The sequence below is a fragment of the Schistocerca gregaria genome, chromosome 2 (assembly GCF_023897955.1).
Source record: "Schistocerca gregaria isolate iqSchGreg1 chromosome 2, iqSchGreg1.2, whole genome shotgun sequence".
Classification (NCBI taxonomy): Eukaryota; Metazoa; Arthropoda; class Insecta; order Orthoptera; family Acrididae; genus Schistocerca; species Schistocerca gregaria.
Window position 1 is genome coordinate 810675277 of NC_064921.1, and position 21996 is coordinate 810697272.

The following is a 21996-nucleotide window of genomic DNA, read 5'->3' on the forward strand; positions in this document are numbered from 1 at the left end:
TGGACACACGGCACGCCCCTTCATTTCACGGTGGCGTCTCCATGACCGAATCGGGCTGTGGCTCCGAAAATAAAGGAGAAAGAAAAATACGAAGTAAAACTGCCAACAGTACCCTGTGTTCCGATGCACTCACCCGCCCAAGTACTGACAAGGGCCAAAGTTGTTACGCATCGGCAATCGGACATTTCCTTTCATTTTCTCTTTATCGGTTGAGAACCAGTGTATTGAGCACACTATGGCCATTGGCGAGTGAATGCTGTAGCGCTTCCCGACAGGTCGGGTTCGGAACCTCTGTCAACTTCCACGCAGGGTGATGATCTTTTGGTCATCACACTCGCCAGCTGAAATCGGCGCTGCCTTTTCGTAGTAGTAAAAGCGTAGTGGCCCGTGGGGGGATCGAACCCACGACCTTCGCGTTATTAGCACGACGCTCTAACCAACTGAGCTAACGGGCCTCGACAGATGCAGTTGCTCAGCCCTACGCTGGAACCGTGTGGCATGAAGCCATACACCATTTCTATGGCAGTCGTGTGTCTGCTTCCCTCGTCTATATCCTGCTGACTGTCACGAAGCAGTAGCTATATTGCTCGCAGGACGGGAAACGGCAGCTCTGACAGCTCAAACTCGTCACGATTAGTGTGGAAAAAATTCCGTTCCGGTACCGGGAATCGAACCCGGGCCTCCTGGGTGAAAGCCAGGTATCCTAGCCACTAGACCACACCGGATGTGTGCATTTCTTCGACGGTTCGGACGGCCCCTTGGCCCATTTCGTGCCGATTCCCGCGTCGGCGCCCATCTCTCTTTGCGAGCATCTTTGCGCATGCTGACTGGCAAGGCGCGCACCTCAAACGTCTCAGAGCAATGCTTTTGGCTTCATGCTCTGCTGGGAGAAGAGGAAAAGGGAAGCTGTAAGTAGCAATAACAGGAAGTAAACATTTTCCCGCTGAAGCGTTGTGGATAACAAACAAGAAATAAATTGGGGTCCTAGCAACAGCACCACCATCGGTCACAGAAAATTAAATGCCCCGGGTGAGGATCGAACTCACGACCTTAAGATTATGAGACTTACGCGCTGCCTACTGCGCTACCGAGGCACCGGTGAAGCGTTTGTCCTGGAAGCTGGGTAAGTACCACACCCAATGTTAGACGTGAAGACACTGTACTTCCTGGATAACGTGTTCTGTTTGCTACACGTGCATTGCCGGCCCAGTTGATTGCGGTGTTGCTGCAGCTTTTGCAACGATAGGCAGCACTCCTTGTCGTTAAAGTTCAGTGCCTCGGAGGCACCTGGACACAGCAACTTGTGAGGCCAGGCCGACGCTAGTCTGTAGAACATGATGCGAGCGTCCCAGTGGGGACCCGCTAGTGCTGCGTTCTCGGTTCTTCTCAAAGGAATCCAGCTATACATTCTTGTGGATCGTGCATGTAAAGCGCGCAAGCCACACGGCAGCATTACCGCGGGAAAAGCAAAATGATGCATCGGCCGGGAATCGAACCCGGGCCGCCCGCGTGGCAGGCGAGCATTCTACCACTGAACCACCGATGCTCCGGGCGGTAGCAACTTCGCGCTGCTTCCCGAGCAGTTGTCTTGAGGGAAAGTGGGACTGTCGTCAAGCGCCATAGCATTCTGTCGAGAAGATGCTGCAGACGCTGAACCCTGCACTGTACTGCTTAAAATCGCCGCCAGAACGCGATCCTCTGGGTACTCTTGCGTCGCCGGAGCCGACTCTTGCCAAAGGATGCGAAATGTGCGCGGATATGCTGTCCGAATGCGTCTGGATGTGCTCCCCTAGCCTACCTCGAAATGCGCCTGCCAGGTACCACCACCTTCGGCCGCTGCCGACAGGCGGGAAGCCGACACAGTGCGGCGCCGGGGCGCTCGCTTGTGCGGTGGTGGTGTAATGGTCAGCATAGTTGCCTTCCAAGCAGTTGATCCGGGTTCGATTCCCGGCCACCGCAGCAGGCTTTTAATTTCGCGTTTGAGTACTTTTGCCACGCGCCTTGAAATTAATGTTTTTTTCCCCTCCCTGTTACTCGCTGCAGACCAGCCTGTAGTGTGTCTCGACTTGTCTCGACTTTGCTCGGCTGACGCGAGAGCTGACGCTCTCAAATCGGCCTATATCAAAACAACAAGCACGAGAAACGACTGAGAGAGGTAAGGAGAGGCGAGGCGAGGCGATGGACACACGGCACGCCCCTTCATTTCACGGTGGCGTCTCCATGACCGAATCGGGCTGTGGCTCCGAAAATAAAGGAGAAAGAAAAATACGAAGTAAAACTGCCAACAGTACCCTGTGTTCCGATGCACTCACCCGCCCAAGTACTGACAAGGGCCAAAGTTGTTACGCATCGGCAATCGGACATTTCCTTTCATTTTCTCTTTATCGGTTGAGAACCAGTGTATTGAGCACACTATGGCCATTGGCGAGTGAATGCTGTAGCGCTTCCCGACAGGTCGGGTTCGGAACCTCTGTCAACTTCCACGCAGGGTGATGATCTTTTGGTCATCACACTCGCCAGCTGAAATCGGCGCTGCCTTTTCGTAGTAGTAAAAGCGTAGTGGCCCGTGGGGGGATCGAACCCACGACCTTCGCGTTATTAGCACGACGCTCTAACCAACTGAGCTAACGGGCCTCGACAGATGCAGTTGCTCAGCCCTACGCTGGAACCGTGTGGCATGAAGCCATACACCATTTCTATGGCAGTCGTGTGTCTGCTTCCCTCGTCTATATCCTGCTGACTGTCACGAAGCAGTAGCTATATTGCTCGCAGGACGGGAAACGGCAGCTCTGACAGCTCAAACTCGTCACGATTAGTGTGGAAAAAATTCCGTTCCGGTACCGGGAATCGAACCCGGGCCTCCTGGGTGAAAGCCAGGTATCCTAGCCACTAGACCACACCGGATGTGTGCATTTCTTCGACGGTTCGGACGGCCCCTTGGCCCATTTCGTGCCGATTCCCGCGTCGGCGCCCATCTCTCTTTGCGAGCATCTTTGCGCATGCTGACTGGCAAGGCGCGCACCTCAAACGTCTCAGAGCAATGCTTTTGGCTTCATGCTCTGCTGGGAGAAGAGGAAAAGGGAAGCTGTAAGTAGCAATAACAGGAAGTAAACATTTTCCCGCTGAAGCGTTGTGGATAACAAACAAGAAATAAATTGGGGTCCTAGCAACAGCACCACCATCGGTCACAGAAAATTAAATGCCCCGGGTGAGGATCGAACTCACGACCTTAAGATTATGAGACTTACGCGCTGCCTACTGCGCTACCGAGGCACCGGTGAAGCGTTTGTCCTGGAAGCTGGGTAAGTACCACACCCAATGTTAGACGTGAAGACACTGTACTTCCTGGATAACGTGTTCTGTTTGCTACACGTGCATTGCCGGCCCAGTTGATTGCGGTGTTGCTGCAGCTTTTGCAACGATAGGCAGCACTCCTTGTCGTTAAAGTTCAGTGCCTCGGAGGCACCTGGACACAGCAACTTGTGAGGCCAGGCCGACGCTAGTCTGTAGAACATGATGCGAGCGTCCCAGTGGGGACCCGCTAGTGCTGCGTTCTCGGTTCTTCTCAAAGGAATCCAGCTATACATTCTTGTGGATCGTGCATGTAAAGCGCGCAAGCCACACGGCAGCATTACCGCGGGAAAAGCAAAATGATGCTTCGGCCGGGAATCGAACCCGGGCCGCCCGCGTGGCAGGCGAGCATTCTACCACTGAACCACCGATGCTCCGGGCGGTAGCAACTTCGCGCTGCTTCCCGAGCAGTTGTCTTGAGGGAAAGTGGGACTGTCGTCAAGCGCCATAGCATTCTGTCGAGAAGATGCTGCAGACGCTGAACCCTGCACTGTACTGCTTAAAATCGCCGCCAGAACGCGATCCTCTGGGTACTCTTGCGTCGCCGGAGCCGACTCTTGCCAAAGGATGCGAAATGTGCGCGGATATGCTGTCCGAATGCGTCTGGATGTGCTCCCCTAGCCTACCTCGAAATGCGCCTGCCAGGTACCACCACCTTCGGCCGCTGCCGACAGGCGGGAAGCCGACACAGTGCGGCGCCGGGGCGCTCGCTTGTGCGGTGGTGTTGTAATGGTCAGCATAGTTGCCTTCCAAGCAGTTGATCCGGGTTCGATTCCCGGCCACCGCAGCAGGCTTTTAATTTCGCGTTTGAGTACTTTTGCCACGCGCCTTGAAATTAATGTTTTTTTCCCCTCCCTGTTACTCGCTGCAGACCAGCCTGTAGTGTGTCTCGACTTGTCTCGACTTTGCTCGGCTGACGCGAGAGCTGACGCTCTCAAATCGGCCTATATCAAAACAACAAGCACGAGAAACGACTGAGAGAGGTAAGGAGAGGCGAGGCGAGGCGATGGACACACGGCACGCCCCTTCATTTCACGGTGGCGTCTCCATGACCGAATCGGGCTGTGGCTCCGAAAATAAAGGAGAAAGAAAAATACGAAGTAAAACTGCCAACAGTACCCTGTGTTCCGATGCACTCACCCGCCCAAGTACTGACAAGGGCCAAAGTTGTTACGCATCGGCAATCGGACATTTCCTTTCATTTTCTCTTTATCGGTTGAGAACCAGTGTATTGAGCACACTATGGCCATTGGCGAGTGAATGCTGTAGCGCTTCCCGACAGGTCGGGTTCGGAACCTCTGTCAACTTCCACGCAGGGTGATGATCTTTTGGTCATCACACTCGCCAGCTGAAATCGGCGCTGCCTTTTCGTAGTAGTAAAAGCGTAGTGGCCCGTGGGGGGATCGAACCCACGACCTTCGCGTTATTAGCACGACGCTCTAACCAACTGAGCTAACGGGCCTCCACAGATGCAGTTGCTCAGCCCTACGCTGGAACCGTGTGGCATGAAGCCATACACCATTTCTATGGCAGTCGTGTGTCTGCTTCCCTCGTCTATATCCTGCTGACTGTCACGAAGCAGTAGCTATATTGCTCGCAGGACGGGAAACGGCAGCTCTGACAGCTCAAACTCGTCACGATTAGTGTGGAAAAAATTCCGTTCCGGTACCGGGAATCGAACCCGGGCCTCCTGGGTGAAAGCCAGGTATCCTAGCCACTAGACCACACCGGATGTGTGCATTTCTTCGACGGTTCGGACGGCCCCTTGGCCCATTTCGTGCCGATTCCCGCGTCGGCGCCCATCTCTCTTTGCGAGCATCTTTGCGCATGCTGACTGGCAAGGCGCGCACCTCAAACGTCTCAGAGCAATGCTTTTGGCTTCATGCTCTGCTGGGAGAAGAGGAAAAGGGAAGCTGTAAGTAGCAATAACAGGAAGTAAACATTTTCCCGCTGAAGCGTTGTGGATAACAAACAAGAAATAAATTGGGGTCCTAGCAACAGCACCACCATCGGTCACAGAAAATTAAATGCCCCGGGTGAGGATCGAACTCACGACCTTAAGATTATGAGACTTACGCGCTGCCTACTGCGCTACCGAGGCACCGGTGAAGCGTTTGTCCTGGAAGCTGGGTAAGTACCACACCCAATGTTAGACGTGAAGACACTGTACTTCCTGGATAACGTGTTCTGTTTGCTACACGTGCATTGCCGGCCCAGTTGATTGCGGTGTTGCTGCAGCTTTTGCAACGATAGGCAGCACTCCTTGTCGTTAAAGTTCAGTGCCTCGGAGGCACCTGGACACAGCAACTTGTGAGGCCAGGCCGACGCTAGTCTGTAGAACATGATGCGAGCGTCCCAGTGGGGACCCGCTAGTGCTGCGTTCTCGGTTCTTCTCAAAGGAATCCAGCTATACATTCTTGTGGATCGTGCATGTAAAGCGCGCAAGCCACACGGCAGCATTACCGCGGGAAAAGCAAAATGATGCATCGGCCGGGAATCGAACCCGGGCCGCCCGCGTGGCAGGCGAGCATTCTACCACTGAACCACCGATGCTCCGGGCGGTAGCAACTTCGCGCTGCTTCCCGAGCAGTTGTCTTGAGGGAAAGTGGGACTGTCGTCAAGCGCCATAGCATTCTGTCGAGAAGATGCTGCAGACGCTGAACCCTGCACTGTACTGCTTAAAATCGCCGCCAGAACGCGATCCTCTGGGTACTCTTGCGTCGCCGGAGCCGACTCTTGCCAAAGGATGCGAAATGTGCGCGGATATGCTGTCCGAATGCGTCTGGATGTGCTCCCCTAGCCTACCTCGAAATGCGCCTGCCAGCTACCACCACCTTCGGCCGCTGCCGACAGGCGGGAAGCCGACACAGTGCGGCGCCGGGGCCCTCGCTTGTGCGGTGGTGGTGTAATGGTCAGCATAGTTGCCTTCCAAGCAGTTGATCCGGGTTCGATTCCCGGCCACCGCAGCAGGCTTTTAATTTCGCGTTTGAGTACTTTTGCCACGCGCCTTGAAATTAATGTTTTTTTCCCCTCCCTGTTACTCGCTGCAGACCAGCCTGTAGTGTGTCTCGACTTGTCTCGACTTTGCTCGGCTGACGCGAGAGCTGACGCTCTCAAATCGGCCTATATCAAAACAACAAGCACGAGAAACGACTGAGAGAGGTAAGGAGAGGCGAGGCGAGGCGATGGACACACGGCACGCCCCTTCATTTCACGGTGGCGTCTCCATGACCGAATCGGGCTGTGGCTCCGAAAATAAAGGAGAAAGAAAAATACGAAGTAAAACTGCCAACAGTACCCTGTGTTCCGATGCACTCACCCGCCCAAGTACTGACAAGGGCCAAAGTTGTTACGCATCGGCAATCGGACATTTCCTTTCATTTTCTCTTTATCGGTTGAGAACCAGTGTATTGAGCACACTATGGCCATTGGCGAGTGAATGCTGTAGCGCTTCCCGACAGGTCGGGTTCGGAACCTCTGTCAACTTCCACGCAGGGTGATGATCTTTTGGTCATCACACTCGCCAGCTGAAATCGGCGCTGCCTTTTCGTAGTAGTAAAAGCGTAGTGGCCCGTGGGGGGATCGAACCCACGACCTTCGCGTTATTAGCACGACGCTCTAACCAACTGAGCTAACGGGCCTCCACAGATGCAGTTGCTCAGCCCTACGCTGGAACCGTGTGGCATGAAGCCATACACCATTTCTATGGCAGTCGTGTGTCTGCTTCCCTCGTCTATATCCTGCTGACTGTCACGAAGCAGTAGCTATATTGCTCGCAGGACGGGAAACGGCAGCTCTGACAGCTCAAACTCGTCACGATTAGTGTGGAAAAAATTCCGTTCCGGTACCGGGAATCGAACCCGGGCCTCCTGGGTGAAAGCCAGGTATCCGAGCCACTAGACCACACCGGATGTGTGCATTTCTTCGACGGTTCGGACGGCCCCTTGGCCCATTTCGTGCCGATTCCCGCGTCGGCGCCCATCTCTCTTTGCGAGCATCTTTGCGCATGCTGACTGGCAAGGCGCGCACCTCAAACGTCTCAGAGCAATGCTTTTGGCTTCATGCTCTGCTGGGAGAAGAGGAAAAGGGAAGCTGTAAGTAGCAATAACAGGAAGTAAACATTTTCCCGCTGAAGCGTTGTGGATAACAAACAAGAAATAAATTGGGGTCCTAGCAACAGCACCACCATCGGTCACAGAAAATTAAATGCCCCGGGTGAGGATCGAACTCACGACCTTAAGATTATGAGACTTACGCGCTGCCTACTGCGCTACCGAGGCACTGGTGAAGCGTTTGTCCTGGAAGCTGGGTAAGTACCACACCCAATGTTAGACGTGAAGACACTGTACTTCCTGGATAACGTGTTCTGTTTGCTACACGTGCATTGCCGGCCCAGTTGATTGCGGTGTTGCTGCAGCTTTTGCAACGATAGGCAGCACTCCTTGTCGTTAAAGTTCAGTGCCTCGGAGGCACCTGGACACAGCAACTTGTGAGGCCAGGCCGACGCTAGTCTGTAGAACATGATGCGAGCGTCCCAGTGGGGACCCGCTAGTGCTGCGTTCTCGGTTCTTCTCAAAGGAATCCAGCTATACATTCTTGTGGATCGTGCATGTAAAGCGCGCAAGCCACACGGCAGCATTACCGCGGGAAAAGCAAAATGATGCATCGGCCGGGAATCGAACCCGGGCCGCCCGCGTGGCAGGCGAGCATTCTACCACTGAACCACCGATGCTCCGGGCGGTAGCAACTTCGCGCTGCTTCCCGAGCAGTTGTCTTGAGGGAAAGTGGGACTGTCGTCAAGCGCCATAGCATTCTGTCGAGAAGATGCTGCAGACGCTGAACCCTGCACTGTACTGCTTAAAATCGCCGCCAGAACGCGATCCTCTGGGTACTCTTGCGTCGCCGGAGCCGACTCTTGCCAAAGGATGCGAAATGTGCGCGGATATGCTGTCCGAATGCGTCTGGATGTGCTCCCCTAGCCTACCTCGAAATGCGCCTGCCAGGTACCACCACCTTCGGCCGCTGCCGACAGGCGGGAAGCCGACACAGTGCGGCGCCGGGGCGCTCGCTTGTGCGGTGGTGGTGTAATGGTCAGCATAGTTGCCTTCCAAGCAGTTGATCCGGGTTCGATTCCCGGCCACCGCAGCAGGCTTTTAATTTCGCGTTTGAGTACTTTTGCCACGCGCCTTGAAATTAATGTTTTTTTCCCCTCCCTGTTACTCGCTGCAGACCAGCCTGTAGTGTGTCTCGACTTGTCTCGACTTTGCTCGGCTGACGCGAGAGCTGACGCTCTCAAATCGGCCTATATCAAAACAACAAGCACGAGAAACGACTGAGAGAGGTAAGGAGAGGCGAGGCGAGGCGATGGACACACGGCACGCCCCTTCATTTCACGGTGGCGTCTCCATGACCGAATCGGGCTGTGGCTCCGAAAATAAAGGAGAAAGAAAAATACGAAGTAAAACTGCCAACAGTACCCTGTGTTCCGATGCACTCACCCGCCCAAGTACTGACAAGGGCCAAAGTTGTTACGCATCGGCAATCGGACATTTCCTTTCATTTTCTCTTTATCGGTTGAGAACCAGTGTATTGAGCACACTATGGCCATTGGCGAGTGAATGCTGTAGCGCTTCCCGACAGGTCGGGTTCGGAACCTCTGTCAACTTCCACGCAGGGTGATGATCTTTTGGTCATCACACTCGCCAGCTGAAATCGGCGCTGCCTTTTCGTAGTAGTAAAAGCGTAGTGGCCCGTGGGGGGATCGAACCCACGACCTTCGCGTTATTAGCACGACGCTCTAACCAACTGAGCTAACGGGCCTCCACAGATGCAGTTGCTCAGCCCTACGCTGGAACCGTGTGGCATGAAGCCATACACCATTTCTATGGCAGTCGTGTGTCTGCTTCCCTCGTCTATATCCTGCTGACTGTCACGAAGCAGTAGCTATATTGCTCGCAGGACGGGAAACGGCAGCTCTGACAGCTCAAACTCGTCACGATTAGTGTGGAAAAAATTCCGTTCCGGTACCGGGAATCGAACCCGGGCCTCCTGGGTGAAAGCCAGGTATCCTAGCCACTAGACCACACCGGATGTGTGCATTTCTTCGACGGTTCGGACGGCCCCTTGGCCCATTTCGTGCCGATTCCCGCGTCGGCGCCCATCTCTCTTTGCGAGCATCTTTGCGCATGCTGACTGGCAAGGCGCGCACCTCAAACGTCTCAGAGCAATGCTTTTGGCTTCATGCTCTGCTGGGAGAAGAGGAAAAGGGAAGCTGTAAGTAGCAATAACAGGAAGTAAACATTTTCCCGCTGAAGCGTTGTGGATAACAAACAAGAAATAAATTGGGGTCCTAGCAACAGCACCACCATCGGTCACAGAAAATTAAATGCCCCGGGTGAGGATCGAACTCACGACCTTAAGATTATGAGACTTACGCGCTGCCTACTGCGCTACCGAGGCACTGGTGAAGCGTTTGTCCTGGAAGCTGGGTAAGTACCACACCCAATGTTAGACGTGAAGACACTGTACTTCCTGGATAACGTGTTCTGTTTGCTACACGTGCATTGCCGGCCCAGTTGATTGCGGTGTTGCTGCAGCTTTTGCAACGATAGGCAGCACTCCTTGTCGTTAAAGTTCAGTGCCTCGGAGGCACCTGGACACAGCAACTTGTGAGGCCAGGCCGACGCTAGTCTGTAGAACATGATGCGAGCGTCCCAGTGGGGACCCGCTAGTGCTGCGTTCTCGGTTCTTCTCAAAGGAATCCAGCTATACATTCTTGTGGATCGTGCATGTAAAGCGCGCAAGCCACACGGCAGCATTACCGCGGGAAAAGCAAAATGATGCATCGGCCGGGAATCGAACCCGGGCCGCCCGCGTGGCAGGCGAGCATTCTACCACTGAACCACCGATGCTCCGGGCGGTAGCAACTTCGCGCTGCTTCCCGAGCAGTTGTCTTGAGGGAAAGTGGGACTGTCGTCAAGCGCCATAGCATTCTGTCGAGAAGATGCTGCAGACGCTGAACCCTGCACTGTACTGCTTAAAATCGCCGCCAGAACGCGATCCTCTGGGTACTCTTGCGTCGCCGGAGCCGACTCTTGCCAAAGGATGCGAAATGTGCGCGGATATGCTGTCCGAATGCGTCTGGATGTGCTCCCCTAGCCTACCTCGAAATGCGCCTGCCAGGTACCACCACCTTCGGCCGCTGCCGACAGGCGGGAAGCCGACACAGTGCGGCGCCGGGGCGCTCGCTTGTGCGGTGGTGGTGTAATGGTCAGCATAGTTGCCTTCCAAGCAGTTGATCCGGGTTCGATTCCCGGCCACCGCAGCAGGCTTTTAATTTCGCGTTTGAGTACTTTTGCCACGCGCCTTGAAATTAATGTTTTTTTCCCCTCCCTGTTACTCGCTGCAGACCAGCCTGTAGTGTGTCTCGACTTGTCTCGACTTTGCTCGGCTGACGCGAGAGCTGACGCTCTCAAATCGGCCTATATCAAAACAACAAGCACGAGAAACGACTGAGAGAGGTAAGGAGAGGCGAGGCGAGGCGATGGACACACGGCACGCCCCTTCATTTCACGGTGGCGTCTCCATGACCGAATCGGGCTGTGGCTCCGAAAATAAAGGAGAAAGAAAAATACGAAGTAAAACTGCCAACAGTACCCTGTGTTCCGATGCACTCACCCGCCCAAGTACTGACAAGGGCCAAAGTTGTTACGCATCGGCAATCGGACATTTCCTTTCATTTTCTCTTTATCGGTTGAGAACCAGTGTATTGAGCACACTATGGCCATTGGCGAGTGAATGCTGTAGCGCTTCCCGACAGGTCGGGTTCGGAACCTCTGTCAACTTCCACGCAGGGTGATGATCTTTTGGTCATCACACTCGCCAGCTGAAATCGGCGCTGCCTTTTCGTAGTAGTAAAAGCGTAGTGGCCCGTGGGGGGATCGAACCCACGACCTTCGCGTTATTAGCACGACGCTCTAACCAACTGAGCTAACGGGCCTCGACAGATGCAGTTGCTCAGCCCTACGCTGGAACCGTGTGGCATGAAGCCATACACCATTTCTATGGCAGTCGTGTGTCTGCTTCCCTCGTCTATATCCTGCTGACTGTCACGAAGCAGTAGCTATATTGCTCGCAGGACGGGAAACGGCAGCTCTGACAGCTCAAACTCGTCACGATTAGTGTGGAAAAAATTCCGTTCCGGTACCGGGAATCGAACCCGGGCCTCCTGGGTGAAAGCCAGGTATCCTAGCCACTAGACCACACCGGATGTGTGCATTTCTTCGACGGTTCGGACGGCCCCTTGGCCCATTTCGTGCCGATTCCCGCGTCGGCGCCCATCTCTCTTTGCGAGCATCTTTGCGCATGCTGACTGGCAAGGCGCGCACCTCAAACGTCTCAGAGCAATGCTTTTGGCTTCATGCTCTGCTGGGAGAAGAGGAAAAGGGAAGCTGTAAGTAGCAATAACAGGAAGTAAACATTTTCCCGCTGAAGCGTTGTGGATAACAAACAAGAAATAAATTGGGGTCCTAGCAACAGCACCACCATCGGTCACAGAAAATTAAATGCCCCGGGTGAGGATCGAACTCACGACCTTAAGATTATGAGACTTACGCGCTGCCTACTGCGCTACCGAGGCACTGGTGAAGCGTTTGTCCTGGAAGCTGGGTAAGTACCACACCCAATGTTAGACGTGAAGACACTGTACTTCCTGGATAACGTGTTCTGTTTGCTACACGTGCATTGCCGGCCCAGTTGATTGCGGTGTTGCTGCAGCTTTTGCAACGATAGGCAGCACTCCTTGTCGTTAAAGTTCAGTGCCTCGGAGGCACCTGGACACAGCAACTTGTGAGGCCAGGCCGACGCTAGTCTGTAGAACATGATGCGAGCGTCCCAGTGGGGACCCGCTAGTGCTGCGTTCTCGGTTCTTCTCAAAGGAATCCAGCTATACATTCTTGTGGATCGTGCATGTAAAGCGCGCAAGCCACACGGCAGCATTACCGCGGGAAAAGCAAAATGATGCATCGGCCGGGAATCGAACCCGGGCCGCCCGCGTGGCAGGCGAGCATTCTACCACTGAACCACCGATGCTCCGGGCGGTAGCAACTTCGCGCTGCTTCCCGAGCAGTTGTCTTGAGGGAAAGTGGGACTGTCGTCAAGCGCCATAGCATTCTGTCGAGAAGATGCTGCAGACGCTGAACCCTGCACTGTACTGCTTAAAATCGCCGCCAGAACGCGATCCTCTGGGTACTCTTGCGTCGCCGGAGCCGACTCTTGCCAAAGGATGCGAAATGTGCGCGGATATGCTGTCCGAATGCGTCTGGATGTGCTCCCCTAGCCTACCTCGAAATGCGCCTGCCAGGTACCACCACCTTCGGCCGCTGCCGACAGGCGGGAAGCCGACACAGTGCGGCGCCGGGGCGCTCGCTTGTGCGGTGGTGGTGTAATGGTCAGCATAGTTGCCTTCCAAGCAGTTGATCCGGGTTCGATTCCCGGCCACCGCAGCAGGCTTTTAATTTCGCGTTTGAGTACTTTTGCCACGCGCCTTGAAATTAATGTTTTTTTCCCCTCCCTGTTACTCGCTGCAGACCAGCCTGTAGTGTGTCTCGACTTGTCTCGACTTTGCTCGGCTGACGCGAGAGCTGACGCTCTCAAATCGGCCTATATCAAAACAACAAGCACGAGAAACGACTGAGAGAGGTAAGGAGAGGCGAGGCGAGGCGATGGACACACGGCACGCCCCTTCATTTCACGGTGGCGTCTCCATGACCGAATCGGGCTGTGGCTCCGAAAATAAAGGAGAAAGAAAAATACGAAGTAAAACTGCCAACAGTACCCTGTGTTCCGATGCACTCACCCGCCCAAGTACTGACAAGGGCCAAAGTTGTTACGCATCGGCAATCGGACATTTCCTTTCATTTTCTCTTTATCGGTTGAGAACCAGTGTATTGAGCACACTATGGCCATTGGCGAGTGAATGCTGTAGCGCTTCCCGACAGGTCGGGTTCGGAACCTCTGTCAACTTCCACGCAGGGTGATGATCTTTTGGTCATCACACTCGCCAGCTGAAATCGGCGCTGCCTTTTCGTAGTAGTAAAAGCGTAGTGGCCCGTGGGGGGATCGAACCCACGACCTTCGCGTTATTAGCACGACGCTCTAACCAACTGAGCTAACGGGCCTCCACAGATGCAGTTGCTCAGCCCTACGCTGGAACCGTGTGGCATGAAGCCATACACCATTTCTATGGCAGTCGTGTGTCTGCTTCCCTCGTCTATATCCTGCTGACTGTCACGAAGCAGTAGCTATATTGCTCGCAGGACGGGAAACGGCAGCTCTGACAGCTCAAACTCGTCACGATTAGTGTGGAAAAAATTCCGTTCCGGTACCGGGAATCGAACCCGGGCCTCCTGGGTGAAAGCCAGGTATCCTAGCCACTAGACCACACCGGATGTGTGCATTTCTTCGACGGTTCGGACGGCCCCTTGGCCCATTTCGTGCCGATTCCCGCGTCGGCGCCCATCTCTCTTTGCGAGCATCTTTGCGCATGCTGACTGGCAAGGCGCGCACCTCAAACGTCTCAGAGCAATGCTTTTGGCTTCATGCTCTGCTGGGAGAAGAGGAAAAGGGAAGCTGTAAGTAGCAATAACAGGAAGTAAACATTTTCCCGCTGAAGCGTTGTGGATAACAAACAAGAAATAAATTGGGGTCCTAGCAACAGCACCACCATCGGTCACAGAAAATTAAATGCCCCGGGTGAGGATCGAACTCACGACCTTAAGATTATGAGACTTACGCGCTGCCTACTGCGCTACCGAGGCACCGGTGAAGCGTTTGTCCTGGAAGCTGGGTAAGTACCACACCCAATGTTAGACGTGAAGACACTGTACTTCCTGGATAACGTGTTCTGTTTGCTACACGTGCATTGCCGGCCCAGTTGATTGCGGTGTTGCTGCAGCTTTTGCAACGATAGGCAGCACTCCTTGTCGTTAAAGTTCAGTGCCTCGGAGGCACCTGGACACAGCAACTTGTGAGGCCAGGCCGACGCTAGTCTGTAGAACATGATGCGAGCGTCCCAGTGGGGACCCGCTAGTGCTGCGTTCTCGGTTCTTCTCAAAGGAATCCAGCTATACATTCTTGTGGATCGTGCATGTAAAGCGCGCAAGCCACACGGCAGCATTACCGCGGGAAAAGCAAAATGATGCATCGGCCGGGAATCGAACCCGGGCCGCCCGCGTGGCAGGCGAGCATTCTACCACTGAACCACCGATGCTCCGGGCGGTAGCAACTTCGCGCTGCTTCCCGAGCAGTTGTCTTGAGGGAAAGTGGGACTGTCGTCAAGCGCCATAGCATTCTGTCGAGAAGATGCTGCAGACGCTGAACCCTGCACTGTACTGCTTAAAATCGCCGCCAGAACGCGATCCTCTGGGTACTCTTGCGTCGCCGGAGCCGACTCTTGCCAAAGGATGCGAAATGTGCGCGGATATGCTGTCCGAATGCGTCTGGATGTGCTCCCCTAGCCTACCTCGAAATGCGCCTGCCAGGTACCACCACCTTCGGCCGCTGCCGACAGGCGGGAAGCCGACACAGTGCGGCGCCGGGGCCCTCGCTTGTGCGGTGGTGGTGTAATGGTCAGCATAGTTGCCTTCCAAGCAGTTGATCCGGGTTCGATTCCCGGCCACCGCAGCAGGCTTTTAATTTCGCGTTTGAGTACTTTTGCCACGCGCCTTGAAATTAATGTTTTTTTCCCCTCCCTGTTACTCGCTGCAGACCAGCCTGTAGTGTGTCTCGACTTGTCTCGACTTTGCTCGGCTGACGCGAGAGCTGACGCTCTCAAATCGGCCTATATCAAAACAACAAGCACGAGAAACGACTGAGAGAGGTAAGGAGAGGCGAGGCGAGGCGATGGACACACGGCACGCCCCTTCATTTCACGGTGGCGTCTCCATGACCGAATCGGGCTGTGGCTCCGAAAATAAAGGAGAAAGAAAAATACGAAGTAAAACTGCCAACAGTACCCTGTGTTCCGATGCACTCACCCGCCCAAGTACTGACAAGGGCCAAAGTTGTTACGCATCGGCAATCGGACATTTCCTTTCATTTTCTCTTTATCGGTTGAGAACCAGTGTATTGAGCACACTATGGCCATTGGCGAGTGAATGCTGTAGCGCTTCCCGACAGGTCGGGTTCGGAACCTCTGTCAACTTCCACGCAGGGTGATGATCTTTTGGTCATCACACTCGCCAGCTGAAATCGGCGCTGCCTTTTCGTAGTAGTAAAAGCGTAGTGGCCCGTGGGGGGATCGAACCCACGACCTTCGCGTTATTAGCACGACGCTCTAACCAACTGAGCTAACGGGCCTCGACAGATGCAGTTGCTCAGCCCTACGCTGGAACCGTGTGGCATGAAGCCATACACCATTTCTATGGCAGTCGTGTGTCTGCTTCCCTCGTCTATATCCTGCTGACTGTCACGAAGCAGTAGCTATATTGCTCGCAGGACGGGAAACGGCAGCTCTGACAGCTCAAACTCGTCACGATTAGTGTGGAAAAAATTCCGTTCCGGTACCGGGAATCGAACCCGGGCCTCCTGGGTGAAAGCCAGGTATCCTAGCCACTAGACCACACCGGATGTGTGCATTTCTTCGACGGTTCGGACGGCCCCTTGGCCCATTTCGTGCCGATTCCCGCGTCGGCGCCCATCTCTCTTTGCGAGCATCTTTGCGCATGCTGACTGGCAAGGCGCGCACCTCAAACGTCTCAGAGCAATGCTTTTGGCTTCATGCTCTGCTGGGAGAAGAGGAAAAGGGAAGCTGTAAGTAGCAATAACAGGAAGTAAACATTTTCCCGCTGAAGCGTTGTGGATAACAAACAAGAAATAAATTGGGGTCCTAGCAACAGCACCACCATCGGTCACAGAAAATTAAATGCCCCGGGTGAGGATCGAACTCACGACCTTAAGATTATGAGACTTACGCGCTGCCTACTGCGCTACCGAGGCACTGGTGAAGCGTTTGTCCTGGAAGCTGGGTAAGTACCACACCCAATGTTAGACGTGAAGACACTGTACTTCCTGGATAACGTGTTCTGTTTGCTACACGTGCATTGCCGGCCCAGTTGATTGCGGTGTTGCTGCAGCTTTTGCAACGATAGGCAGCACTCCTTGTCGTTAAAGTTCAGTGCCTCGGAGGCACCTGGACACAGCAACTTGTGAGGCCAGGCCGACGCTAGTCTGTAGAACATGATGCGAGCGTCCCAGTGGGGACCCGCTAGTGCTGCGTTCTCGGTTCTTCTCAAAGGAATCCAGCTATACATTCTTGTGGATCGTGCATGTAAAGCGCGCAAGCCACACGGCAGCATTACCGCGGGAAAAGCAAAATGATGCATCGGCCGGGAATCGAACCCGGGCCGCCCGCGTGGCAGGCGAGCATTCTACCACTGAACCACCGATGCTCCGGGCGGTAGCAACTTCGCGCTGCTTCCCGAGCAGTTGTCTTGAGGGAAAGTGGGACTGTCGTCAAGCGCCATAGCATTCTGTCGAGAAGATGCTGCAGACGCTGAACCCTGCACTGTACTGCTTAAAATCGCCGCCAGAACGCGATCCTCTGGGTACTCTTGCGTCGCCGGAGCCGACTCTTGCCAAAGGATGCGAAATGTGCGCGGATATGCTGTCCGAATGCGTCTGGATGTGCTCCCCTAGCCTACCTCGAAATGCGCCTGCCAGGTACCACCACCTTCGGCCGCTGCCGACAGGCGGGAAGCCGACACAGTGCGGCGCCGGGGCGCTCGCTTGTGCGGTGGTGGTGTAATGGTCAGCATAGTTGCCTTCCAAGCAGTTGATCCGGGTTCGATTCCCGGCCACCGCAGCAGGCTTTTAATTTCGCGTTTGAGTACTTTTGCCACGCGCCTTGAAATTAATGTTTTTTTCCCCTCCCTGTTACTCGCTGCAGACCAGCCTGTAGTGTGTCTCGACTTGTCTCGACTTTGCTCGGCTGACGCGAGAGCTGACGCTCTCAAATCGGCCTATATCAAAACAACAAGCACGAGAAACGACTGAGAGAGGTAAGGAGAGGCGAGGCGAGGCGATGGACACACGGCACGCCCCTTCATTTCACGGTGGCGTCTCCATGACCGAATCGGGCTGTGGCTCCGAAAATAAAGGAGAAAGAAAAATACGAAGTAAAACTGCCAACAGTACCCTGTGTTCCGATGCACTCACCCGCCCAAGTACTGACAAGGGCCAAAGTTGTTACGCATCGGCAATCGGACATTTCCTTTCATTTTCTCTTTATCGGTTGAGAACCAGTGTATTGAGCACACTATGGCCATTGGCGAGTGAATGCTGTAGCGCTTCCCGACAGGTCGGGTTCGGAACCTCTGTCAACTTCCACGCAGGGTGATGATCTTTTGGTCATCACACTCGCCAGCTGAAATCGGCGCTGCCTTTTCGTAGTAGTAAAAGCGTAGTGGCCCGTGGGGGGATCGAACCCACGACCTTCGCGTTATTAGCACGACGCTCTAACCAACTGAGCTAACGGGCCTCGACAGATGCAGTTGCTCAGCCCTACGCTGGAACCGTGTGGCATGAAGCCATACACCATTTCTATGGCAGTCGTGTGTCTGCTTCCCTCGTCTATATCCTGCTGACTGTCACGAAGCAGTAGCTATATTGCTCGCAGGACGGGAAACGGCAGCTCTGACAGCTCAAACTCGTCACGATTAGTGTGGAAAAAATTCCGTTCCGGTACCGGGAATCGAACCCGGGCCTCCTGGGTGAAAGCCAGGTATCCTAGCCACTAGACCACACCGGATGTGTGCATTTCTTCGACGGTTCGGACGGCCCCTTGGCCCATTTCGTGCCGATTCCCGCGTCGGCGCCCATCTCTCTTTGCGAGCATCTTTGCGCATGCTGACTGGCAAGGCGCGCACCTCAAACGTCTCAGAGCAATGCTTTTGGCTTCATGCTCTGCTGGGAGAAGAGGAAAAGGGAAGCTGTAAGTAGCAATAACAGGAAGTAAACATTTTCCCGCTGAAGCGTTGTGGATAACAAACAAGAAATAAATTGGGGTCCTAGCAACAGCACCACCATCGGTCACAGAAAATTAAATGCCCCGGGTGAGGATCGAACTCACGACCTTAAGATTATGAGACTTACGCGCTGCCTACTGCGCTACCGAGGCACCGGTGAAGCGTTTGTCCTGGAAGCTGGGTAAGTACCACACCCAATGTTAGACGTGAAGACACTGTACTTCCTGGATAACGTGTTCTGTTTGCTACACGTGCATTGCCGGCCCAGTTGATTGCGGTGTTGCTGCAGCTTTTGCAACGATAGGCAGCACTCCTTGTCGTTAAAGTTCAGTGCCTCGGAGGCACCTGGACACAGCAACTTGTGAGGCCAGGCCGACGCTAGTCTGTAGAACATGATGCGAGCGTCCCAGTGGGGACCCGCTAGTGCTGCGTTCTCGGTTCTTCTCAAAGGAATCCAGCTATACATTCTTGTGGATCGTGCATGTAAAGCGCGCAAGCCACACGGCAGCATTACCGCGGGAAAAGCAAAATGATGCATCGGCCGGGAATCGAACCCGGGCCGCCCGCGTGGCAGGCGAGCATTCTACCACTGAACCACCGATGCTCCGGGCGGTAGCAACTTCGCGCTGCTTCCCGAGCAGTTGTCTTGAGGGAAAGTGGGACTGTCGTCAAGCGCCATAGCATTCTGTCGAGAAGATGCTGCAGACGCTGAACCCTGCACTGTACTGCTTAAAATCGCCGCCAGAACGCGATCCTCTGGGTACTCTTGCGTCGCCGGAGCCGACTCTTGCCAAAGGATGCGAAATGTGCGCGGATATGCTGTCCGAATGCGTCTGGATGTGCTCCCCTAGCCTACCTCGAAATGCGCCTGCCAGGTACCACCACCTTCGGCCGCTGCCGACAGGCGGGAAGCCGACACAGTGCGGCGCCGGGGCGCTCGCTTGTGCGGTGGTGGTGTAATGGTCAGCATAGTTGCCTTCCAAGCAGTTGATCCGGGTTCGATTCCCGGCCACCGCAGCAGGCTTTTAATTTCGCGTTTGAGTACTTTTGCCACGCGCCTTGAAATTAATGTTTTTTTCCCCTCCCTGTTACTCGCTGCAGACCAGCCTGTAGTGTGTCTCGACTTGTCTCGACTTTGCTCGGCTGACGCGAGAGCTGACGCTCTCAAATCGGCCTATATCAAAACAACAAGCACGAGAAACGACTGAGAGAGGTAAGGAGAGGCGAGGCGAGGCGATGGACACACGGCACGCCCCTTCATTTCACGGTGGCGTCTCCATGACCGAATCGGGCTGTGGCTCCGAAAATAAAGGAGAAAGAAAAATACGAAGTAAAACTGCCAACAGTACCCTGTGTTCCGATGCACTCACCCGCCCAAGTACTGACAAGGGCCAAAGTTGTTACGCATCGGCAATCGGACATTTCCTTTCATTTTCTCTTTATCGGTTGAGAACCAGTGTATTGAGCACACTATGGCCATTGGCGAGTGAATGCTGTAGCGCTTCCCGACAGGTCGGGTTCGGAACCTCTGTCAACTTCCACGCAGGGTGATGATCTTTTGGTCATCACACTCGCCAGCTGAAATCGGCGCTGCCTTTTCGTAGTAGTAAAAGCGTAGTGGCCCGTGGGGGGATCGAACCCACGACCTTCGCGTTATTAGCACGACGCTCTAACCAACTGAGCTAACGGGCCTCCACAGATGCAGTTGCTCAGCCCTACGCTGGAACCGTGTGGCATGAAGCCATACACCATTTCTATGGCAGTCGTGTGTCTGCTTCCCTCGTCTATATCCTGCTGACTGTCACGAAGCAGTAGCTATATTGCTCGCAGGACGGGAAACGGCAGCTCTGACAGCTCAAACTCGTCACGATTAGTGTGGAAAAAATTCCGTTCCGGTACCGGGAATCGAACCCGGGCCTCCTGGGTGAAAGCCAGGTATCCTAGCCACTAGACCACACCGGATGTGTGCATTTCTTCGACGGTTCGGACGGCCCCTTGGCCCATTTCGTGCCGATTCCCGCGTCGGCGCCCATCTCTCTTTGCGAGCATCTTTGCGCATGCTGACTGGCAAGGCGCGCACCTCAAACGTCTCAGAGCAATGCTTTTGGCTTCATGCTCTGCTGGGAGAAGAGGAAAAGGGAAGCTGTAAGTAGCAATAACAGGAAGTAAACATTTTCCCGCTGAAGCGTTGTGGATAACAAACAAGAAATAAATTGGGGTCCTAGCAACAGCACCACCATCGGTCACAGAAAATTAAATGCCCCGGGTGAGGATCGAACTCACGACCTTAAGATTATGAGACTTACGCGCTGCCTACTGCGCTACCGAGGCACCGGTGAAGCGTTTGTCCTGGAAGCTGGGTAAGTACCACACCCAATGTTAGACGTGAAGACACTGTACTTCCTGGATAACGTGTTCTGTTTGCTACACGTGCATTGCCGGCCCAGTTGATTGCGGTGTTGCTGCAGCTTTTGCAACGATAGGCAGCACTCCTTGTCGTTAAAGTTCAGTGCCTCGGAGGCACCTGGACACAGCAACTTGTGAGGCCAGGCCGACGCTAGTCTGTAGAACATGATGCGAGCGTCCCAGTGGGGACCCGCTAGTGCTGCGTTCTCGGTTCTTCTCAAAGGAATCCAGCTATACATTCTTGTGGATCGTGCATGTAAAGCGCGCAAGCCACACGGCAGCATTACCGCGGGAAAAGCAAAATGATGCATCGGCCGGGAATCGAACCCGGGCCGCCCGCGTGGCAGGCGAGCATTCTACCACTGAACCACCGATGCTCCGGGCGGTAGCAACTTCGCGCTGCTTCCCGAGCAGTTGTCTTGAGGGAAAGTGGGACTGTCGTCAAGCGCCATAGCATTCTGTCGAGAAGATGCTGCAGACGCTGAACCCTGCACTGTACTGCTTAAAATCGCCGCCAGAACGCGATCCTCTGGGTACTCTTGCGTCGCCGGAGCCGACTCTTGCCAAAGGATGCGAAATGTGCGCGGATATGCTGTCCGAATGCGTCTGGATGTGCTCCCCTAGCCTACCTCGAAATGCGCCTGCCAGGTACCACCACCTTCGGCCGCTGCCGACAGGCGGGAAGCCGACACAGTGCGGCGCCGGGGCGCTCGCTTGTGCGGTGGTGGTGTAATGGTCAGCATAGTTGCCTTCCAAGCAGTTGATCCGGGTTCGATTCCCGGCCACCGCAGCAGGCTTTTAATTTCGCGTTTGAGTACTTTTGCCACGCGCCTTGAAATTAATGTTTTTTTCCCCTCCCTGTTACTCGCTGCAGACCAGCCTGTAGTGTGTCTCGACTTGTCTCGACTTTGCTCGGCTGACGCGAGAGCTGACGCTCTCAAATCGGCCTATATCAAAACAACAAGCACGAGAAACGACTGAGAGAGGTAAGGAGAGGCGAGGCGAGGCGATGGACACACGGCACGCCCCTTCATTTCACGGTGGCGTCTCCATGACCGAATCGGGCTGTGGCTCCGAAAATAAAGGAGAAAGAAAAATACGAAGTAAAACTGCCAACAGTACCCTGTGTTCCGATGCACTCACCCGCCCAAGTACTGACAAGGGCCAAAGTTGTTACGCATCGGCAATCGGACATTTCCTTTCATTTTCTCTTTAT

At 54.5% G+C, this 21996-nt stretch overlaps 50 non-coding genes across 50 annotated transcripts; 10 read left to right on the forward strand and 40 right to left on the reverse strand.

Moving 5' to 3' along the window:
- Positions 1-381: 381 nt before the first annotated feature.
- On the reverse strand, positions 382-455 carry Trnai-aau (transfer RNA isoleucine (anticodon AAU)). The gene has a single exon. It is a non-coding gene; the product is annotated as a tRNA-Ile (tRNA).
- Positions 456-653: 198 nt separating this feature from the next.
- Trnae-uuc (transfer RNA glutamic acid (anticodon UUC)) lies at positions 654-725 on the reverse strand. Its single transcript has one exon. It is a non-coding gene; the product is annotated as a tRNA-Glu (tRNA).
- Positions 726-1021: 296 nt separating this feature from the next.
- Trnam-cau (transfer RNA methionine (anticodon CAU)) lies at positions 1022-1094 on the reverse strand. Its single transcript has one exon. It is a non-coding gene; the product is annotated as a tRNA-Met (tRNA).
- Positions 1095-1475: 381 nt separating this feature from the next.
- Trnag-gcc (transfer RNA glycine (anticodon GCC)) lies at positions 1476-1546 on the reverse strand. The gene has a single exon. It is a non-coding gene; the product is annotated as a tRNA-Gly (tRNA).
- A 341-nt stretch (positions 1547-1887) lies between these two features.
- Trnag-ucc (transfer RNA glycine (anticodon UCC)) lies at positions 1888-1959 on the forward strand. The gene has a single exon. It is a non-coding gene; the product is annotated as a tRNA-Gly (tRNA).
- Positions 1960-2560: 601 nt separating this feature from the next.
- Positions 2561-2634, reverse strand: Trnai-aau (transfer RNA isoleucine (anticodon AAU)). The gene has a single exon. It is a non-coding gene; the product is annotated as a tRNA-Ile (tRNA).
- A 198-nt stretch (positions 2635-2832) lies between these two features.
- On the reverse strand, positions 2833-2904 carry Trnae-uuc (transfer RNA glutamic acid (anticodon UUC)). The gene has a single exon. It is a non-coding gene; the product is annotated as a tRNA-Glu (tRNA).
- Positions 2905-3200: 296 nt separating this feature from the next.
- On the reverse strand, positions 3201-3273 carry Trnam-cau (transfer RNA methionine (anticodon CAU)). The gene has a single exon. It is a non-coding gene; the product is annotated as a tRNA-Met (tRNA).
- Positions 3274-3654: 381 nt separating this feature from the next.
- Trnag-gcc (transfer RNA glycine (anticodon GCC)) lies at positions 3655-3725 on the reverse strand. The gene has a single exon. It is a non-coding gene; the product is annotated as a tRNA-Gly (tRNA).
- Positions 3726-4066: 341 nt separating this feature from the next.
- Positions 4067-4138, forward strand: Trnag-ucc (transfer RNA glycine (anticodon UCC)). Its single transcript has one exon. It is a non-coding gene; the product is annotated as a tRNA-Gly (tRNA).
- Positions 4139-4739: 601 nt separating this feature from the next.
- Positions 4740-4813, reverse strand: Trnai-aau (transfer RNA isoleucine (anticodon AAU)). The gene has a single exon. It is a non-coding gene; the product is annotated as a tRNA-Ile (tRNA).
- A 198-nt stretch (positions 4814-5011) lies between these two features.
- Positions 5012-5083, reverse strand: Trnae-uuc (transfer RNA glutamic acid (anticodon UUC)). The gene has a single exon. It is a non-coding gene; the product is annotated as a tRNA-Glu (tRNA).
- A 296-nt stretch (positions 5084-5379) lies between these two features.
- Positions 5380-5452, reverse strand: Trnam-cau (transfer RNA methionine (anticodon CAU)). Its single transcript has one exon. It is a non-coding gene; the product is annotated as a tRNA-Met (tRNA).
- Positions 5453-5833: 381 nt separating this feature from the next.
- Trnag-gcc (transfer RNA glycine (anticodon GCC)) lies at positions 5834-5904 on the reverse strand. The gene has a single exon. It is a non-coding gene; the product is annotated as a tRNA-Gly (tRNA).
- Positions 5905-6245: 341 nt separating this feature from the next.
- Positions 6246-6317, forward strand: Trnag-ucc (transfer RNA glycine (anticodon UCC)). Its single transcript has one exon. It is a non-coding gene; the product is annotated as a tRNA-Gly (tRNA).
- Positions 6318-6918: 601 nt separating this feature from the next.
- Trnai-aau (transfer RNA isoleucine (anticodon AAU)) lies at positions 6919-6992 on the reverse strand. Its single transcript has one exon. It is a non-coding gene; the product is annotated as a tRNA-Ile (tRNA).
- A 198-nt stretch (positions 6993-7190) lies between these two features.
- Positions 7191-7262, reverse strand: Trnae-uuc (transfer RNA glutamic acid (anticodon UUC)). Its single transcript has one exon. It is a non-coding gene; the product is annotated as a tRNA-Glu (tRNA).
- Positions 7263-7558: 296 nt separating this feature from the next.
- On the reverse strand, positions 7559-7631 carry Trnam-cau (transfer RNA methionine (anticodon CAU)). Its single transcript has one exon. It is a non-coding gene; the product is annotated as a tRNA-Met (tRNA).
- A 381-nt stretch (positions 7632-8012) lies between these two features.
- Positions 8013-8083, reverse strand: Trnag-gcc (transfer RNA glycine (anticodon GCC)). Its single transcript has one exon. It is a non-coding gene; the product is annotated as a tRNA-Gly (tRNA).
- Positions 8084-8424: 341 nt separating this feature from the next.
- Trnag-ucc (transfer RNA glycine (anticodon UCC)) lies at positions 8425-8496 on the forward strand. Its single transcript has one exon. It is a non-coding gene; the product is annotated as a tRNA-Gly (tRNA).
- A 601-nt stretch (positions 8497-9097) lies between these two features.
- Positions 9098-9171, reverse strand: Trnai-aau (transfer RNA isoleucine (anticodon AAU)). Its single transcript has one exon. It is a non-coding gene; the product is annotated as a tRNA-Ile (tRNA).
- Positions 9172-9369: 198 nt separating this feature from the next.
- Trnae-uuc (transfer RNA glutamic acid (anticodon UUC)) lies at positions 9370-9441 on the reverse strand. Its single transcript has one exon. It is a non-coding gene; the product is annotated as a tRNA-Glu (tRNA).
- Positions 9442-9737: 296 nt separating this feature from the next.
- Trnam-cau (transfer RNA methionine (anticodon CAU)) lies at positions 9738-9810 on the reverse strand. Its single transcript has one exon. It is a non-coding gene; the product is annotated as a tRNA-Met (tRNA).
- Positions 9811-10191: 381 nt separating this feature from the next.
- On the reverse strand, positions 10192-10262 carry Trnag-gcc (transfer RNA glycine (anticodon GCC)). The gene has a single exon. It is a non-coding gene; the product is annotated as a tRNA-Gly (tRNA).
- A 341-nt stretch (positions 10263-10603) lies between these two features.
- Trnag-ucc (transfer RNA glycine (anticodon UCC)) lies at positions 10604-10675 on the forward strand. Its single transcript has one exon. It is a non-coding gene; the product is annotated as a tRNA-Gly (tRNA).
- A 601-nt stretch (positions 10676-11276) lies between these two features.
- Trnai-aau (transfer RNA isoleucine (anticodon AAU)) lies at positions 11277-11350 on the reverse strand. The gene has a single exon. It is a non-coding gene; the product is annotated as a tRNA-Ile (tRNA).
- A 198-nt stretch (positions 11351-11548) lies between these two features.
- On the reverse strand, positions 11549-11620 carry Trnae-uuc (transfer RNA glutamic acid (anticodon UUC)). The gene has a single exon. It is a non-coding gene; the product is annotated as a tRNA-Glu (tRNA).
- Positions 11621-11916: 296 nt separating this feature from the next.
- Trnam-cau (transfer RNA methionine (anticodon CAU)) lies at positions 11917-11989 on the reverse strand. Its single transcript has one exon. It is a non-coding gene; the product is annotated as a tRNA-Met (tRNA).
- Positions 11990-12370: 381 nt separating this feature from the next.
- Positions 12371-12441, reverse strand: Trnag-gcc (transfer RNA glycine (anticodon GCC)). The gene has a single exon. It is a non-coding gene; the product is annotated as a tRNA-Gly (tRNA).
- Positions 12442-12782: 341 nt separating this feature from the next.
- On the forward strand, positions 12783-12854 carry Trnag-ucc (transfer RNA glycine (anticodon UCC)). The gene has a single exon. It is a non-coding gene; the product is annotated as a tRNA-Gly (tRNA).
- Positions 12855-13455: 601 nt separating this feature from the next.
- Trnai-aau (transfer RNA isoleucine (anticodon AAU)) lies at positions 13456-13529 on the reverse strand. Its single transcript has one exon. It is a non-coding gene; the product is annotated as a tRNA-Ile (tRNA).
- Positions 13530-13727: 198 nt separating this feature from the next.
- Trnae-uuc (transfer RNA glutamic acid (anticodon UUC)) lies at positions 13728-13799 on the reverse strand. The gene has a single exon. It is a non-coding gene; the product is annotated as a tRNA-Glu (tRNA).
- A 296-nt stretch (positions 13800-14095) lies between these two features.
- Positions 14096-14168, reverse strand: Trnam-cau (transfer RNA methionine (anticodon CAU)). The gene has a single exon. It is a non-coding gene; the product is annotated as a tRNA-Met (tRNA).
- A 381-nt stretch (positions 14169-14549) lies between these two features.
- Trnag-gcc (transfer RNA glycine (anticodon GCC)) lies at positions 14550-14620 on the reverse strand. Its single transcript has one exon. It is a non-coding gene; the product is annotated as a tRNA-Gly (tRNA).
- Positions 14621-14961: 341 nt separating this feature from the next.
- On the forward strand, positions 14962-15033 carry Trnag-ucc (transfer RNA glycine (anticodon UCC)). Its single transcript has one exon. It is a non-coding gene; the product is annotated as a tRNA-Gly (tRNA).
- Positions 15034-15634: 601 nt separating this feature from the next.
- On the reverse strand, positions 15635-15708 carry Trnai-aau (transfer RNA isoleucine (anticodon AAU)). Its single transcript has one exon. It is a non-coding gene; the product is annotated as a tRNA-Ile (tRNA).
- A 198-nt stretch (positions 15709-15906) lies between these two features.
- On the reverse strand, positions 15907-15978 carry Trnae-uuc (transfer RNA glutamic acid (anticodon UUC)). The gene has a single exon. It is a non-coding gene; the product is annotated as a tRNA-Glu (tRNA).
- Positions 15979-16274: 296 nt separating this feature from the next.
- Positions 16275-16347, reverse strand: Trnam-cau (transfer RNA methionine (anticodon CAU)). The gene has a single exon. It is a non-coding gene; the product is annotated as a tRNA-Met (tRNA).
- A 381-nt stretch (positions 16348-16728) lies between these two features.
- Positions 16729-16799, reverse strand: Trnag-gcc (transfer RNA glycine (anticodon GCC)). Its single transcript has one exon. It is a non-coding gene; the product is annotated as a tRNA-Gly (tRNA).
- A 341-nt stretch (positions 16800-17140) lies between these two features.
- On the forward strand, positions 17141-17212 carry Trnag-ucc (transfer RNA glycine (anticodon UCC)). Its single transcript has one exon. It is a non-coding gene; the product is annotated as a tRNA-Gly (tRNA).
- A 601-nt stretch (positions 17213-17813) lies between these two features.
- Positions 17814-17887, reverse strand: Trnai-aau (transfer RNA isoleucine (anticodon AAU)). The gene has a single exon. It is a non-coding gene; the product is annotated as a tRNA-Ile (tRNA).
- A 198-nt stretch (positions 17888-18085) lies between these two features.
- Positions 18086-18157, reverse strand: Trnae-uuc (transfer RNA glutamic acid (anticodon UUC)). Its single transcript has one exon. It is a non-coding gene; the product is annotated as a tRNA-Glu (tRNA).
- A 296-nt stretch (positions 18158-18453) lies between these two features.
- Trnam-cau (transfer RNA methionine (anticodon CAU)) lies at positions 18454-18526 on the reverse strand. Its single transcript has one exon. It is a non-coding gene; the product is annotated as a tRNA-Met (tRNA).
- Positions 18527-18907: 381 nt separating this feature from the next.
- Positions 18908-18978, reverse strand: Trnag-gcc (transfer RNA glycine (anticodon GCC)). The gene has a single exon. It is a non-coding gene; the product is annotated as a tRNA-Gly (tRNA).
- A 341-nt stretch (positions 18979-19319) lies between these two features.
- Trnag-ucc (transfer RNA glycine (anticodon UCC)) lies at positions 19320-19391 on the forward strand. The gene has a single exon. It is a non-coding gene; the product is annotated as a tRNA-Gly (tRNA).
- Positions 19392-19992: 601 nt separating this feature from the next.
- Trnai-aau (transfer RNA isoleucine (anticodon AAU)) lies at positions 19993-20066 on the reverse strand. The gene has a single exon. It is a non-coding gene; the product is annotated as a tRNA-Ile (tRNA).
- A 198-nt stretch (positions 20067-20264) lies between these two features.
- On the reverse strand, positions 20265-20336 carry Trnae-uuc (transfer RNA glutamic acid (anticodon UUC)). The gene has a single exon. It is a non-coding gene; the product is annotated as a tRNA-Glu (tRNA).
- A 296-nt stretch (positions 20337-20632) lies between these two features.
- On the reverse strand, positions 20633-20705 carry Trnam-cau (transfer RNA methionine (anticodon CAU)). Its single transcript has one exon. It is a non-coding gene; the product is annotated as a tRNA-Met (tRNA).
- Positions 20706-21086: 381 nt separating this feature from the next.
- On the reverse strand, positions 21087-21157 carry Trnag-gcc (transfer RNA glycine (anticodon GCC)). The gene has a single exon. It is a non-coding gene; the product is annotated as a tRNA-Gly (tRNA).
- A 341-nt stretch (positions 21158-21498) lies between these two features.
- Positions 21499-21570, forward strand: Trnag-ucc (transfer RNA glycine (anticodon UCC)). The gene has a single exon. It is a non-coding gene; the product is annotated as a tRNA-Gly (tRNA).
- Positions 21571-21996: the final 426 nt, after the last annotated feature.